The 17818-nt window shown below is 36.1% G+C and overlaps 1 protein-coding gene and 1 pseudogene across 2 annotated transcripts in view; both read left to right on the top strand.

Annotated features, from left to right (window-relative positions):
* Nucleotides 1–17818, top strand: part of PDE1A (phosphodiesterase 1A) — a 322853-nt gene that overhangs the window by 48534 nt on the left and 256501 nt on the right. The window lies entirely within an intron of this gene.
* Nucleotides 5548–8728, top strand: LOC120236700 (annotated as a pseudogene).

The following is a 17818-nucleotide window of genomic DNA, read 5'->3' as shown; positions in this document are numbered from 1 at the left end:
GATTAGGACTGCACTGAAGATAGAGATTAATTTGGAGAGGATTGGCATCTCAACAGTTTGGAGAGGAATGGTGATTCTCTCAATTTATTTAGGTCTGGTTTAGTTTCTTTCAGCAGTGTCTTGTAATTTTCAGTATAAAATCTTACAATTCTTTTCATTAAAAATTTTTCCCATTTTTTTCTGTGCTTTTGTGAATGCAGTTTTTTCTAAATTTCATTTCATATTTTTTATTCCTAAAAAATTGAAAACAGTTGATTTTTTAATAATGACCTCAGTTATTGCAACCCTGCTAAATTCACTTACTAGTTTTCATAGCCTTCTTATGGATTTCTTGAGATTTTTACATACTATCAATACTATCATATTGTTTATAATAAAAACATTTTTATTTCTTGTCCATTCTGTATACTTTTTATTGTTTTCTTAACTTATTGTTTTTGGTTTTAAATACAGTGTTAAGTAAAATAGTGAGAGCCCAGATTCTTTTTCCTGATCTTATCTAGGAAGCATTGAGCCTTTTACTACTGAGTTTGATGTTAGCTGGTTTTTCATAGGAGCTCTTAATTGGGTTAAGAACATTTCTTTTTAGTTCCAGTTTTCTGGGAGTTTTTAATCATGAAATGGTGGTCAATTTTGTCAAATGCTTTCACCGTACCTACTAAAATAATTATATGCATCTTTCCCTTTATTAAAATAGTATGGTGAATTATGTTGATTGATTTTCAGATATTAAATCAACCTTGCATTCCTAGTATAAACACCTCTTGGTTATAATATATTATCTTTTTTACATAGTGCTTAATTTGATTTTATAATATATAAAAAGAACTTTTTGTCTGTGTTCATGAGAGATATTGGTCTACTGTTCTCTTTTCTTCTATTATCTTTGCCTGGTTTTGGAATCAAGGTAATTTTGGCTTTATAAAATAAATTGATAAGTTTCTTCTATGAAATAATTTTTGGGTGGTAGCTACTATTTTGTCCTGAAGTGTTTGATAACATTCACCATTAAAATCTTCTGGATCCAGAGTTATATTTTGGGGGAGATTTTTATTTACAAATTCAATTTATTTGATTAATATAGGTTATGCAGTTGATTTTTTTAGGTTTTTCCCTTTTTCGCTTAGGTTGCCAAATTTACAGGCACAAGGTTGTTCATAATATCCCCTTGATTATTCTGCCATACCCCAATTATCCTTTTAATGTTTGTAGAATTTGTAGTGAGATCTTCTCTTTCTTTCTTGATACTGGTTATTTTCTTTCTATCCTCCCTCTAACCCTCACTTTTACTTCCTCCCTTTCTTTTTCTTCACCTCTCCCTTCCAAGGTGTGATGTATATACACACTTTAATCTCTAGCAGTCCTTTTAGTCTGGTGAGCCTAATGACTTAGTAGACAAACCTGAGAACTCTTCGTTAGTCCCTTCTGGCCAGCACAGAGTCAGATTTTTTTAAGGTTCTAATCACCAAAAGCATATTTATGCCCTGCTGATTGCATGGATATCCTACTTTCTGCTCATAATAATTCAAGAATAAGGATTCCCGTGAGCAGAACGAAGGAACTAGTTAGGAGGAATAATAGTACTTGGATTATGACAGAGGGAAAGCTATAAAACCTTCTGGAGGACCTACAACATGGAAATGAATGGCAAGATCAGTTTCTTGATTCTAAAATTTTAGTGCATCTATGGCAGGGCTGCTGAGACCTGTGTACAGGAGGCTCAGTGCCTTCATCCAGTTGGATCTCCACCTTTTTTTCCCTCTCCAATTCTGTTTCCTTTTACCTTTCTCTACAATATACTCAATCACATGTATACCAAAAAAGAAGTTAGATTGACAATTCTAAATAAATAAAAAATAAATCACGGTACATAAATTGATTTACATATCAAAATTAAATTTAAAAATTGATTGATTTACAAGTCATAAATTGAGTTCGTTTACAGCTCTAACCAAACATTTTACCTCCTGTACTATGATCTAATTGTGTGTACTTCTTGGATATTTTATTCAAGAGCCCCTTCCTGAAAATTGAGTGATGAATATGAATCATGTTTAACTCTTTGTCAAAAATATTCAGTTACTTCCTACTGTTTGATAAAACAAAGTGCATAACTCTCTAATATTTTAAGTCTTCTTTTTTATTATTTTTTAAAGTTTCTAACTTCCCATTTTGTTATATTTTCATCCTCACTTCTCACATCAGTCAAGATAGTTCACTGATTATTTTGCCAACACAGCTGGTAGATTTCCATTTCTGTGCTTTCACTGTTGTAGGACTGACCTGCTCCTTAGATTCTCTACGAGAACTGAGGTCCATAGACGTGTCATGAATTCATCAACGCCAAACACTTTACTTAGGAGAGAATGAGAATAAGAACTGTAACCTAGAATTTTTCTATCTTAATCTCAAGGATTTAGATTTTATATGGAAAGAAAGAGGCAGCCTTTTAGGTTCCTAGGAAGTTACCTCTTGAGAAGAGAGGTTTAACTTCTTGAGAAGAAAATGTGGTCTAAAGAAGATAAACCTGATATCCTTAAATAGAATGGAGCAAGATGAAATTGTGACAGGTATAAAAACTAAGAGGCTGAGGTAACCCTGAGGAGACGGGTCAGGTCAGAGGTTGTGGGACCAACATAAAGATACTGATTTAAAGACACTGTGAAGAAAACAGTGACGACACATTCTAAGATCATGAGAAGAAAGAATTGGCAGGCTAAAAAAGAAACAAGGTTTGGGCAACACTTTTAAAACTTTTGCTCTAGATATAACCATAAGCCACATCATGTTATGTTTAGTACAGTAGATACTTACGTGACTTTATTTTATTTAGGTATGTTATTTTTACCATCTACTTTTTCTCAGCGTTGTTCTAGACGCTGGAGACACAAAAGTGAACCATTAATTTTAATGAATGAACTTGATCTCACTACCAAAATGCATATGCCAAAATTTTATTGGCGCCAATGAAAAATATTTTGATTCTAAAAATTTATTTTTTAGAAAGGATGTAATAATCTTTATTTGGGGAGTAGTTAAGAATAGCTTTTGTGGGGCGCCTGGGTGGCTTAGTCGGTTGAGCGTCCGACTTTCGCTTAGGTCATGGTCTCACTGTTCGTGGGTTCGAGCCCTGCGTCGGGCTCTGTGCTGACTGCCAGCTCAGAGCCTGGAGCCTGTTTCAGTCTGTGACTCCCTCTCTCTCTGACCCTCCCCTGCTCACGCTGTCTCTCTCTCTCTCCTAGAAATAAATAAAACATTAAAAAAATAAAAAAAAAAAAGAATAGCTTTTGTGTTTGTCTGTTGCATGACACCATCTAGCAAACATGAAGCCAGAATATATGTATTGGTGTTTAATGAGGATAAAAATTATTTTTTAATTACTTAAAACAAGTTTTAAGGTTAATGTTCATGACGTAATTTAAGTGATGTTATTTCCAAACATACTGACAAAAGATAGAATGAAGGAAATGCTTTCTGAACTGAAAAGGATCTATTTTTCAACCTAAAAAAAATACTTGTAATTCCTATGATTTGTTACAAATTAACACAACTTCTCGATGTATCATATGAGAAATTAAAAGTTTTTGAGACACCACTTTAAATTTTTTAATCAACACTTTAGTTACCCAAATTCCAATTCTATAGCATGTATATTTGGAAAGGAAAGGTGTAAGCATTCTTAGATATACATACACATTTATAGTATTTTTAGCTAAATGCCAGACTAGTCATTCTACTATGATTTATGAATAAACTTCAGGCTAGATTTGAAATATTTGATGGGGCCAAATTCCTGTTAAATTATTATTAGTGAAATCTTTATGAACCAAAGGCATTATTCGGTCCTCTAACTATCACCATTTATTCTTTATCATTTTCTTAAATTAATCCAAATAAAGAAAATTAGGTCATGCCAAATTAAGCAACCCAAGATAATTCTCAAAGAAAACTGAAACAAAAGTAAGATGCAGAAAAAAAGGTACACACAGTTACTACTTTTGTTTAGTAGTCTTTCAGTCTCACTCTTTTATTAAACATTCAGTCAACACATTTTCTGAGTTCTTGCCATGTATCAGTGGTTGTGCCTAGCAGGAGAAATGCACAAGTGAAGAAGGAAAAAGTGTCCATGTAAAATGGTGCTTTCTGGATGGTGAAGACAGGTATTAAAAAGCTAGCAAGTAAGTAACCAGAATAATTCCATAAAATGGTAAGTGATTTGAAGGAATTAAAGAATGGAATAGGAAATTCCATGGAGTAGGAAATAAGCTGGTGGGTCTGCTTTACATAGGGTGGCCAAAAAAGGCCCTACTGAGAGATACTGCTCGGGGTATTGAAGAATTGGCATTTAACTGGTTCACAAAATTGGGTGCAGAAGAATGGACTTAGCTTTATACCTTCCACAAAATAAATTAATTTTTTATAAAAGGCGAGGATATGAAAGAAAATAGCTTTTTCTTTACACCCAGGATGCCTTTTCAGTTCTTGACACTTCCTCTACGTGTATGACAGACTCAGAAGACAATAACAAAGTAGAAAAGTGAAGAAGAGCTTGATATTTTTGGAGTTAACAATAAACTTTGGTCTTTACATAATTTTCCTTTTAAGTATCATTTTTACAAGTAAAAACTTGTTATACTCTGAATGTGAAGAGTGATTCTGAATATGGTGTTTCTTTATCACTAAACTTTTCTGACATTTGGCTTTAAAAATAATTGGCTCCTTTTGCTTCATATCCTACCTTGTCGTTCTGAACATCGTGCATCATTTGAACTGAGTGGAAATTTGTTATTTCTTTAATAACTGACTATGACTAGAAGGAAGTCATAGCAGTGGAAAATAAGATACTCACTTTTATAAGCATCTTTGCTATTTGATTAAAAGGGAAGTTGAGCACCCTCACAAAGCATCCAGAAGTTTTTAATGGATTTACAAGCTCAAGTGGCTTCACAATAACTAAATGACATGTCACAACTCTCTCCCTACTCCCAACACTCTCTCCAGAATTTCTTAGAATTTCTCTGTTCAAAGACCCCTGGAAGTTTTCTAATAAATACAATCTTCAGTCATAGGTAGAACTGTTCATAAATTGCTCCAGATAGAGGTTTAATCTTCTTCTATTTTTTTTCTTTTAAATCTCCTTAAAAAGAAAATGTTAAGGTTTCCTCTGACAGTGCCTTTCTAACATGAGAGCCTTTCTTTATATAATCAAATATAAAATTATTTTTATAACTTTAGTTTTGGAATGACCACTCAGTTTAAAGAATTGAGAAATTCTTCTAGTTTCTGTGATCCCACCAGCCTAAAGAAAACATACAATCTCTTGGAAGTTTTGCATTATTCGTGTTGTGTGGTGCAGGTGGACAAATCAGAATGGAGAAGAGAGCTTTGGTGGAGCCAGCCCAGTCATCACCATGGCTCTGAACTCCTACTCATGTGTTAAAGAGATAAAGTGAGAGGTTGAGCTGGCATAGAAGCCGTTCTTTCCCTGTCATCACTGGCTTGGTGTCCTTGCCAGAGGTTTCTTTGCCAGGAGATAGCTCAGTTACCATGGGCTGTCTGAAGTGCTCCTTGGCAGTCCTCAGTGAATCTCAAGTATGATTTCATGTTTCTGCTTTTCTTCAGCTTGTGCTTGTCTGTGATTTTGAAAATTAACTATGAATTTTTAATAGATTGTTCATATTTTGCATATTATTTGAACTCTGTAGGGACTAGGATATTATCTTTTACATATTCTTTAATAGTAACAAAACAAAATTTTTGCTTTGTATAGTGTATTTTTTCTTCCTTATATAGAGCAGTATGTGAGTGGGAAGATTCTCCAATTGTTCCTGCTTCTCCTTGCCAGAAAAAAATAAAACCATGTTTTCTACAACTCTTTTCTTATGGTAACCAGTGTTATTTGATGCTGTCAAAATGCCAGCAGGTGGCTTCTGTTCTCATTGAAACAATGCAGCAAAATATTTGCTTCCTTCCTATAAAGACAATTAAATCAGTGGATTTGCTTCTTATATCTAAAGGTTAATGACCATGGGATAAACTGTGCATAGCACTGTGTGTGTGTGTGTGTTATAGGATTCATGGGGATGAGATATAGGTTACTTTCATAATTATTTGTTTTTTAATGAATATTTTTAGATATATTGAGATTCTTAGATTTTGAGTCATAATATAAGTAAGATGCAGAAAATTAGTTACAGGAAATGTGTTTTTAATAACTGATTTGAAGCTCATACATATTATATTGTGGAATAATCCTTGTGGTATATTCAGACAATGGAAAATTATTCATCCCTTAAAAGATATGAGCTATCAAGTAATGAAGAGACATGGAGAAATCTTATAGGCATTTTACTAAATGAAAGAAATACATCTGAAAGTGTTGGAGGCCGCGCCGGCTCCGACAGGTCCAGGGGTCCCTGAAGGATGGATGGTGTCGGCGAAAGAGTGAGAGAGCCCCGAGATCCTTTCTGATCACCAGGCAGGCATCTCTGTCCTGTCGGTTTTGGTGTCTTTATTTATAGGTCAAATGTTAACATGGCATCAGGAAATGGAATTTTTACAATGGATAGCTCTTTGTGATAAGGTGTTTTTGGAAAATGTACAGAAACAGGTTTTACAGAAGTCTTCTTGCAGAACTGCCCCAATTATAGTGAGGTTGAGTAATTAAGAAAATAACAAGGTGTTCACATTTTAATAACGCTAAGATTAAGTCATAGGTTTGTAGATACTCTTATCCATCCTCATCACAGCTGCCAGGGTAAGGGAAGGTGTTGGTGGAAAGTAGGCCTTAGGGAAGGGGCTGCTATACACCATCAGTTAGCAAAGGTGAATGTACTAACTTATCTTCTGCCCTTATCTGTTCCTTTTCTCTAAGTTAGGCTCTTTGTCTCTGGGCAAGACTTGATTTTCCAGTTATATGCTTTATGGAACCAGAGAGCCAACCATACCTTTAAAGAGTTTAGCTTATTTCCCAGTACGTAGAATAGCCTCTACGAGTGCATTTACCTTCGTGTCTACTTTTATGATTTCTTGAATAGCTAGGGCATGAAAGACATTTTTGGTTAGTTGATTTACATGTTGAGCTGTATGAACATCTTGGACTAATGCAACAGTAGAAACAGAACTGTACATGTCTTTTATGAGTAAGGGTCATTAGCCTGTTCATAGCTCAAGGGAAAGTGTGGAGGGAAACAGGACCTTCTGGAGACATGATGTCTGTTCCCATAATCAAAAGAAGAAGTTCCCACAATAAGTTCCTTCACAAGGTGCAATCATCATACCAGGGCCGGAATAAGGGGACAAGTCACTCCCGATATTGATCAACAAGGTACCTTAGGGGTCAGTGCTCAAGCAGAAATAATTGAGTGGGGGTGGATATCGGTCATCATCTGATTGGCAAGAGACCGTGCAAACTTGCTTTAACCTCACCAGGAGTTTTCTCTACTAGTGGGCTCGGAATGGCTCCCAACATGAAAGGGTATATCCTGTATGATTTCATCTGTATGACATTTTAGAAAAGGCAAACTATGGAAATAGTAAAAAGATCAGTGGTTGCTAGGGGTTGAGAGAGAGGGAGGGATGAATAGGCAGAAAACAGGATTTTCAGGATAGAGAAAATATTGACTGAGACCATAATGATGGATACACATTATACATTTGTCCAAACTCACAGAATGGAAAACACCAAGAGTGAACCCTAATGTAAACTATGGTTCATTAATTGTAACAAAATGACCCAGTCTGGTGGGTGTTGTTAATAATGGAGAAAGTTGTATATGTGTAGGTGCAGGGAATAAATGAGATATCTCTGTGCCTTCTTCTAAAATTTACTTGAACTTAAAATTGAATTTTAGAGTTGCTATTGCCTACTACCCACCCAGGGCTGCCCAGGAGCTGGAGGACAAGCACCCAGAGCCTCTCTGGGTACTTACTACCCTTGATGCCCCTCACCAATAGTGGAGGGCGATATGCCAATGGGGTATCCCCTGGTGGCAGTTATGGGGAGGTCCTGTTCCCAGAGGGCCTTATGGACCACCAGCTGGTGGAGGATCCTAGAGCTACCCCAACCCTGAGGTACTCCCTTCTGAAACTCCAGGAAGATTATATAGTTGTGGGACCCCAGGAGGCCCCTATGGTCAGCCACCTCCAAATTCCTATGGTGCCCAGCATCCTGGGCCTTATGGGACAGAGACCTCCTCCAGGTGGTGTTCCTCCCAATATGGATTCTGAGGCTTACTCCTAGTTCCAGTCAGCGGACTCCCATCACAGTGGCTATATCTCCATCAAGGAACTGAATCAGCCTCTGATCAACTCCAGTTGGTCCTTTTTCAATGACAAGATATGCCTCATGATGATAAACATGTTTGACAAGATGAAGTCAGGCTGCATCAATGTCTGTGGTTTCTCAGCCCTGTGGAAGTTCATCCAGCAGTGGAAGAACTTCTCCTAGCAGTATGACTGGGACCACTTAGGCTCCATTAGTTAACAGAGTTGCAGCAAGCTCTGTCCCAAATGGGCTACAAACTGAACCCTTAGTTCACCCAGCCTCTGGTCTCCTGCTATTACACACTCTCTGACAACTGCCATGCAGCTAGACCACTTCACCCAAGTGTGCACCCATCTGTAGGTGCTGACCAAGGCTTTCTGGAAGAAGGACACAGCTGTGCAGAGCAACATTTGGCGCAGCTTTGAAGACTTCCTCACCATGACAGCTTTTTGGATGCTATGACCCAGCCCATCTGTAGAGAGTGGAGTGTACCAAGAACCTTTTCTGGCTCCTTAGAGTGGGAGAGACATGTGGGCTTCTTCTCTTTTCCTCTTCCTCCTAGGAAAAAGATTCTCTCTTACCTGATGCAGCACTGTCCCCGAAAAGGGCTGGGAGTCTTTTGTCACAGTCATAAAATAGTGCAGGCCTGGGCTGAGGCCACAGTGGCCTAAGAGAGGACTGGAAGCTGATTATTTTTAGATCCCTGAGCATTTAAGTGCCCAGCCATGTGCCAGGAGCAGGAGATGCCAGTCATGGCTGTAGAGTTAGTGTACAGTCAGCTGGGCTTTACCTCTAGCTGTCCCTTTTATGCCCTGATGCCAGGGGTAAGTGTTCATCAGCCTCATGCCATTAGCACCTGAGTCCCTTCACCCATACCGTCTGCGTGAGATGAACCCAGTTTCTCAAAAGTGGAAGCTGACCAAGCAAGAGAGAAGTTTGTGGGACCAAGTGGCTCAGATTCCACCACCCCCATGCCCACAAATCCACATGTATTGATGTTGAGCCGCCAGGGTGCTGTCCCTGCTTGGGGAGCTTGGACAGTCTGCTCTTTGGGCAGCCTTGGGCAAGCTACCCGTCTTCAGCTTGGACCCCTCACTTGCCTGCCATTCTGTGGTTGGCTTCAATCTCCAGGGGACAGTTGCCACCTCTCACTGCCAAGGCTGGTTTTTGTGTGTCTGTTTTTTTTTCTTTCAGGGCCAAAAGTTCAGTGAAACTGTAAGCTCCAATAAAAGGCCACACTCTGGAAAAAATTAAAAAAAAATAAAATTGAATTTTAGATTGCTCCAAAAATCATTTAAAAACTCCATAATCTATTGTTATTTCTACTTTAAAATTTCAACAAAAAATACTTCAAAGCTTTGGAATTTAAATTTTAATTAGAAAAAAAAAAGCAGAGAAATATAAACCAAGAATTATGTGTTGGGGAAGGAAGGGTTTGTCCTGTTCTCCACGCCAGTATTGTCCCACAACTCCCTGCCCATCTCTTTTCCCTCTTCTCCTTGCAAAGGTGAACATATTGGTAATCTGACTAGGCAGTGTCTAGGAAAATTGTGTAGAAGTACTACATGCTAAAAGGCAGGAGCCATGTCCTGCTCCCCCTTTCTCTTCCTCATGCACAGATTGGTTAGGTTAAGTCCAGCTGAGAGCAGTTCTGTCAACTGCCATTCTCCATTATCAAGCCTAAGCCTAATAGAATGCTAAACCCTAAAGTTTTGGATTTGAGGTTGCTAATCAGAATCTAGCCTCTTTCTTTTAATAACATACCCAAATTCCTTTTGAAAGGTAGCCTTTCTTCATTATCATGGGTTGATGGATTGATCTTAATCTCAATACTGGACAGACAGTGGGGTGAGAGGAGCCCCTATTTGGCTTAATATGATAAACATAGTTTATTAACCTTCCCAGTCATGGGACTAGTTCATAGCTATCAATGTGACCTAGTCAGAACTATAAGATAAAATACACTATTTTTGGAGTTTCTGAGAAAAACTAGCTGGAGTCTTTCTTCTACTAAGTGTGGGAATGTGAAGACACATGGTTAGAGTCATGCAGCCTTTTTGCTAGCAAAAAGAGATCCACCATGAGGATGAAGCTCACTCACAGGGGAAAGTATAGCTGAGACACACAGAGGAACCAAATCTTGATGACATTGTTTCGAACTGGATCCAATCAGAACTGAAGGAAGCACTAGCTCTGAATCTTCATTTTATGGGTCTACACATTTCTTATTTTTCCTTAAGTCATTTGAGCTCAGTTTTGTTAATTGTAACACAGGGTGCCTGTGGCCCATGGAGCCCTTGTAGCTAATAGGCTAAACTCCAGTACATTTAGCGTCCTCTGTTTCCTCCAGTGAACAGTACGCTTGCCAAGAATCTGTTATGATTCTTACCAAACTTGTTTAAGCCAGTTGTACTTTATATAGTGATTATATAAATTAATTAAATATTAAATAAATGAATAAAATTCATTTAGAAAGAAAGTTATTGTATATATAAAGGAAGGTTGTTGTATACATAAAAACTAAATTTAATATTTTGAAAAGCCTTATGAAACAATTGTATTTGTCAACCACACTTCAATAAAGCTGGGTAAAATAACTTAATAGCAAATAATTGTTATGTGTATGGTTCATCTTAGGGATGGATGAAAATTGTGAAAAACCAAATGTATTAGAAGTCCATTGCACTATCCATTGCACTATAGAGCCACCTAAACCAAATGTATTAAAAACAAAAGATTTCATGAATTCAGGAAACACATTATAAATACATTTATGTTTATGTAAAGTGGTTTTTTTTTTTAACTGGGTTGTAGAAAAATGGAAAAAGAGGGAAGATATTAGGCTTACAGAGTGATCTTTAGAATGTGGTAGCACAGAATTTGGACCATTAACATTAATAAATATAAAAATGGGCTGGCACAGTTATTTGTGCAGTGAAAGCACTTAGCATCATTTTAATTAGTATACATTTATGATTTTTTTTTTTTTTTTTTTTTGCTTTCTAGTGTTTTAAAAGAGCAGTTGCCTATACTTCAGTTCTGGCTTCCCCCTCGTTTTGTTAAGAAAAGCTCTTCAAACAGACATAATTTCTTCAAATCGGAGTTGGATGGGATAATAAAATGAATACAAAACTGAGTTGGGAATTCTAAGACTTAGTCCTGGATCTGCTACTTACTGTTATTCTCTCTGAGCCTTAGTTTTCTCATTTTAATATAACACTCAAATGAACTCTCTTTATTTGCCTCAGAGTGCCATTGTGAATATGAGATTAGTACCAGCTATAAAATACCACCCCATCACTGTTCTTTTATACTGCTTCTTTACTCTTAACTATTCTTATCTTACACCTATTGTATAATATTCAGGGTAGGCACAGAATAAAATTTGGTTGACTATACAAGCGAATAAAAATATTCCTACTTTTAACTGTTGAAAGCCTTTCTTGAGAAGCTTGTCTCTTAGTGGGGATTAGGTCCAAAGTCTTTGATTCAAGGAGGACTTTTCAGACTGTATTTATGAGCTTGTCTGTTTTCTCCCCATTGTATATTATTCTACATTATCTCAAGATGATTGACAGCATCCTCCTAAAGTTTTCATGCTAGCTATTTGCTATAAATACTGTTTTTTAAAAAATAAGTGTCTCAAAGTCATGTATTCCTAGGTTGTGTTTATTTGACAATAATGGTACTTTGTAGTTAAGTGTTTCCTTTAGAAATGTATGAAAATTTTGACTTGAACTTAATGGAGACCAAATTTTACTTTTCCAAACACAAATCATAAATATATTCTCAAATAGAAGTGATTATATTTTTAGAATCACAGTTGCTAGAAGTCATACTGAAGAATCATTAAAAAAAAAAAAAGCCCCAAGAGCATATGCAAAAGAGGCAGGAATTTAATCTTTGTAATCTGAATGTGTCTGTCTTATTTACTGTTATGTAATTAGTGCCCCGCAGAGGTTCTGGCTCACAGGTGGCACTGAATGTTGAATGAGAGAAAGGAGAAGTACTTGCAGGAAAGCAGTACAGAGAAGTAGTAAAGAAGATAAAGCAATGAGAGGTCAGGAGAGGGTAAATATTCTGCATGTGGTATAGTAAAAAAAGAAAGGCAGGGGAGACTGCAGCACTGCACAACTCTGAGTATTCTTAGATTATCCTTGACTCTTTTCATGTTCTTTGTACCATCACGAGTTTAAGCAACCAGAGGATAGACTGTACACTGAGTTCATGCTGACACATGACCTCAGTCTCTGCTCATTGCTCAAAAGAAGAGCAAAATCCCTGCTGATTGGCAATTCTTTTTGTAAGGTCAGGAGTACACAATACATTTCAGAATGATTTTTATAAAAAATGGTTAAACATTTTTAAAAGGTTTGAAGAATCAAGCCTCAGTTATTTAAACAATTGAGTAAGAGACATTATTCTCTGATGGTGCCAGTTAATAACCAAAATATATTTGGGGCGGGTGTATATTTATGCCTCTGCATACATATATATATATATATATATATATATATATATATATGCTAATATACTTCTATATACTTAAAATATTTTTATAAAGAGAAAACATCTTTCAAGTACACATTTTTATAACATAGGTGACTTAAAGGTGATTAGGGACCCATGTTTTATTAACTTCAATGGGAATTACAGAATATAGGCATAAATTATCTGTTATAGGCATAAGTTATCTCTGACAAATTAAATTTGTCAAAACAAAAGCACTCACATATGGTAATTCATACACTCTTTATATTCTCTATTGTTTTCAGAAACTGGTACATGAAACAGTGCCAGCTGCAGATTTGTTTCCCTCTTTTATAGTTAAGATACATAACTTTTTACAAATGCAAGCAATTTTTATTTTTTTGTGTTTTGTTTTTTCTATCCATAATGAATAACTATCAGTTCACATACTCTAATATTAATGTAACATCTCTCTGATGAATAAATTTTAATTTCCAGAGCACGGCTCCTTGGAAATTTGAAAAACAAAACAATAGCATTAAAGGGAATGAGCCTGAATTGATCTAACCAGTTCTTGATTTAGTTAAACTACAGGGGATTTTCATTTCCCTAGTTACGTTGTTTATTTTATTAAAATAATTTTTTGAGAGCTAACTTGATGTCATCAGTATATTGTTTCCTGCCATGAACCAATAAATTCACTTGTGTAGGTAAATGCTCTGTCTTTGGCCCCTAGGTTAACAGAGGCACATGAACTGACGTGGATCATAAACTGGCCAGTCCTGAAATCCACTAGATTTCCACAAACTAGTTAGTTCTTTCTCCAACTGGAAATTTTCTGACTTGATTTGGCACTTTATGTCCTCATTTATTCTATTTTTGTCCTTTGTCCATTTCATCATTTTCTCTGGTTACTAAGTTTTTGTGAGTGCCATAGTCTTTTGAAGATAGGATGTTTGCTTGAAGATGCTTTTATTTCTTTTGATGCATGAAAGAAAAAGAGAAAGCAGTTGGCAATAGGAGTAATTAAAGGTAATGCCAATGATAGTAACAAGGACGATAGTGAAAAAGACAGTCTTTATCAAGCTCTTACTATGTGCTAGGTACTGTGCTCAAAAATTTGTGTATTTATTTTCTCTTATTTAATCTTGATAAACCCTATGAGGTAAAAATAACTTTAGTTAACATGTTTCATTTGGGAGTTAGTATTATAAATGTGTTACATGGATTATTTATATTGGATTATTTTAGTGTGATAATGGCTAAAGTGTAAACATTTCTTGAAAATGTAAATGCTACATATACTGTAGAGTTGTCAATATCTACTATGACTCCATTTATTACGGCTATCCTATAAAGAAGTTCTTATTCTCAAGTCTATTTTATACAAATGGAAACTGAGGCATAGAGATAAGAAAATTATTTTTCCTGGCTCATTGTACATATTTGGCAGGGACACTTCCACATCTGAGTATATGGTCACTGAGCGATACCTTTTATTCACAGCTTATTATAAGATCTGACAATCCTAGTATCTCAAAATCTTGAAGAATTTCTAGGGTGTGTGTGTGTGTGTGTGTGTTGTGTGTGTGTTGTATGTTCCTGTAGGTAGTGCAGTCTATCAACTTCTGATGGTTATTTATTTAAAATTTTAAAGTATATTTAAGACTATGTTAACTTCAGATTCATGGAATAGAGGAAAAGGACACTGCTTTATTGTAATTTGTGACCTCTGTTTGCCCAGAGGAAAATGTAGGGCTGACCTAGGTGATCTCTAAAGTAACTTTCCACACTACCACCATAATTCATGTTTGTACCTGCCATGGAATGGAATCAGAGTAGATGATGACAATTCTGTAGTGCACATAGCCTCTAAGTAAAAAAGTCATTTCAACTTAAGCCATTAAACCACACTAAATTAGACTAACTAGGACTCTGCTGAAAGGGACTGTAAGTGAATACATTTACTGGTAGATGAAAATTGGCTGGCATGCACAGTCATTAGCAGTGGGTGATAGCTTTTTTGGATATTATGTGAAAAGAACAGAGAGCTGTTTTGGAATGCCTTTGAAGTTTTTTCCTCTAAGTTCTAAATATCTGAGATTCCTTACAATTTTCACAGCAGAGTGGTCCATAATTGTTGCTGGATTTTAAAAACTCACATGTGCTTAACAATTATGGAGTTTTAGGATACCTGGAAGTCACACTTCAAGAAGGGAAACTCCTAGGTTGAAAAGAATAATTTGAATTCTGTCTTTAACTGCTTATAATATGAAATTCTGTCTTTTACTGCTTATAATATGAAAAATAAAAATGAGCTAAATGATAGAATTAAGGAAATTATGTAAGCTTTAAAATTTTTATTTGAAACATATTTTCTGGCATGGTTCAAATGGTTTAAAATAAGAAAGGAAGGAAGAAAATAAAAAGTTACTGGGCACACCCAATGTGCCAAGCATGAGAGCTAGGAGCATGAAATGTTAGGAAAGCCAAATATTTGCATAATGAAAAGATTCACTGAGCTCACACTGTAGTGCTAAAATGCTAAGATGCGACTTCAGTTCATTTGGTATGCCTGGGATCTTGGAAAACAGCAGTGATACTCAAGTCCATGGAACAAGAGCTTTATAGTCAAGAAGACAAAGTCAGAGCTTCAAGAGAAGCTTGGGTTCTATCACCATAAGGTCAAAAACTGTCCAAAGCCAATGCACATCAACAAACATTTACAACAGAATATTGACAAAGATCTGAAGCACAAGGTTGTCTAAGCAGTAGACATAGTTCAAAAGTTGATAGTTGATAATCATTCATTTATTCATCCATCCATCCATTCAGCAACCACTTACTATCTACAATCCATTAAAGCCTTGTAGGAAAGATATCATGACTGTAACAATTAGAATATGTTTGGGGTGCCTGAGTGGGGCAGCCGGTTAAGCATCTGACTCTTGATTTTGGCTCAGGTCATGATCTCACAGTTTGTGGGTTCCAACCCCTCATCGGGCTCCGCTTTCAGTGTGGACCTTGCTTGGGGTTCTCTTTCTCCTCTCTGCCTCTGCTATGTGAGCTCTCTCTCTCTCTCTCTCGAACTATCTCTCGACTCCGTCTCAATCTCTCTCCCTCTCTCAAAATAAATAAAATAAACTTAAAGCAACAACAACAACAAACAATATATAGTAGAAAGTGAGTCATGCTATAAAAAGTATAGGTAAGGTCTGTGGTTTTTTAGAGAGTATGGGATACCAGGAATAACATCATTGAACAGATGGCTTTTGAACTGAACTTACAGGGTAGGTTTGGGTGCCACAAAGAATTGATCCTTTAGTTTTCAAGTCTTCCCAAGTTATTACCCTTTGGGAAATATGAGGACCTTTATTTGGTGATCTTCTTCAGTATGTATCTTCTCTTCCTCTCCAATTGTAGTATACACCTTCCATCAGCAAAGAGGGCTTTTTGTGAACTGAACTGAAGCCAGGGAGGTTTTTTTGAAAATTGTTGGAATTTGATGGGAATGGGAAGAAGTGAAGGGAATGGGAGGGGAGAAAGGGGAAGATGTATGTCTGCAGTCTTTAAAAGGTCCCAACTGATTCTCATATAGTCTCCTTAGATGGCTATGTCTCTCTTTGACCTACTTGGAAATTACTATCCATAGATGGTATGAGATATTAGGAAATCAAACCTAAGTGAAATGTTACTTAGGAATATTTGGTAATGAGGAATACTAAAATATATAAGAAGAGGTACCTTGTAATAAAATGTGAGATGTAAAATATGAACAAAGCCTATATGTGTATATGTACTGTAGGGACAGAAAGACACCTTCTAACCTGCTAGGTTGCAGAGCTGGGTCTCTGAAATAAACTGACAGCAAGGAGATTAAGAGGAGAAAAGTTACATAAAATTTATTAATATTTATTACTTGTGTGTGGGAAAAAGCGAATGCCCAAAAGACCAGTATATTTAAGAGCTTTATATCATCTTAAGATAGGCGGTGCATGCACATGCGCGCAGGCACACATGTACAAATTTTGATTCATTTCGCTCAATGTTTGGGAACTGTGGTATAGTGAAAATCCTCAAGGTAAGCATTTTTTTCAAAGGCTGTCCTTCTGAACCTAACCAATTGTATTGTAATTCTAAAGCTTAATTACAGATTCAAATAAAAAACAAAACATTTTATGCAGGCTTCCCATGTATCAGGCATTTGACTGAATGTTCTATATATATTACCTCATTAAAAAAAAACCAAGATCTCATGAATTGGTCGTAACTATTAGCCCTTTTTTGTAGATGAGGAAATCGAAGCTTAGATATTTTAAACAACTTTCCAAAGATCTTGCACTTTGTTAGAAGAGGAGCTGGGTTTCTAACCAGGTTAGTCCATTTCAGAGATTTCATGCTCTTTACTTTGTATCAAAGAAAGTGTAATGAAGGGCCCATGGACATAGTTTTTAATTATTTGAACTAAACATTTTCATGCGTTATGTAGATCAGTTAATAACCAAACAATAAAATTAATAAATTCAAAAATTCCCTTTTTCTCCTTACTTTTTCATTTGCAAAAGGAATAGTCAATCTGTATACTTACTCCTTACGTTGCATCAAATGGACGTGTGTTGTCAGTTTTTAAATCTGACGTTTCAGAGAATTATTAGTCACAGTTGAAGTATTTTGTCACCTGACTCAAACAGGAGACTATACTTAATTTAATACATGTTTGTGGCAATAACATTTCCCTCCACCTTCTGACCTGATTTTATGTGTGCTAAACAGCATGCCCTTGTGTGATCAATGTCTAAGATAAATTTATCTTTGTTCTATGTGAACCGAATCTTCTGAGTTTTCAGAACTCCACTGGTATGCTGTGTAACCAAGCTGGATGGTTCAGTTCCCCTTCCCAGCAGGGTTGGTAATGCCTTTAATTTTGTAAGCATTTAAGATACCATAAAATATTTCTGAGAAACCATTGCTATTTTACTTTTTAATAGATTTATTCTAGCTAACATTTAAATATTTATATAATAATGAAAGATGTGACGATGTAAACATGATGCCATAACTAACATTTATGTTGAAATGAAC

The sequence above is a fragment of the Hyaena hyaena genome, unplaced genomic scaffold (assembly GCF_003009895.1).
Source record: "Hyaena hyaena isolate Hyena2069 unplaced genomic scaffold, ASM300989v1 scaffold_159, whole genome shotgun sequence".
Taxonomy (NCBI): domain Eukaryota; kingdom Metazoa; phylum Chordata; class Mammalia; order Carnivora; family Hyaenidae; genus Hyaena; species Hyaena hyaena.
This window is presented reverse-complemented; position numbering and strand designations above follow the sequence as displayed.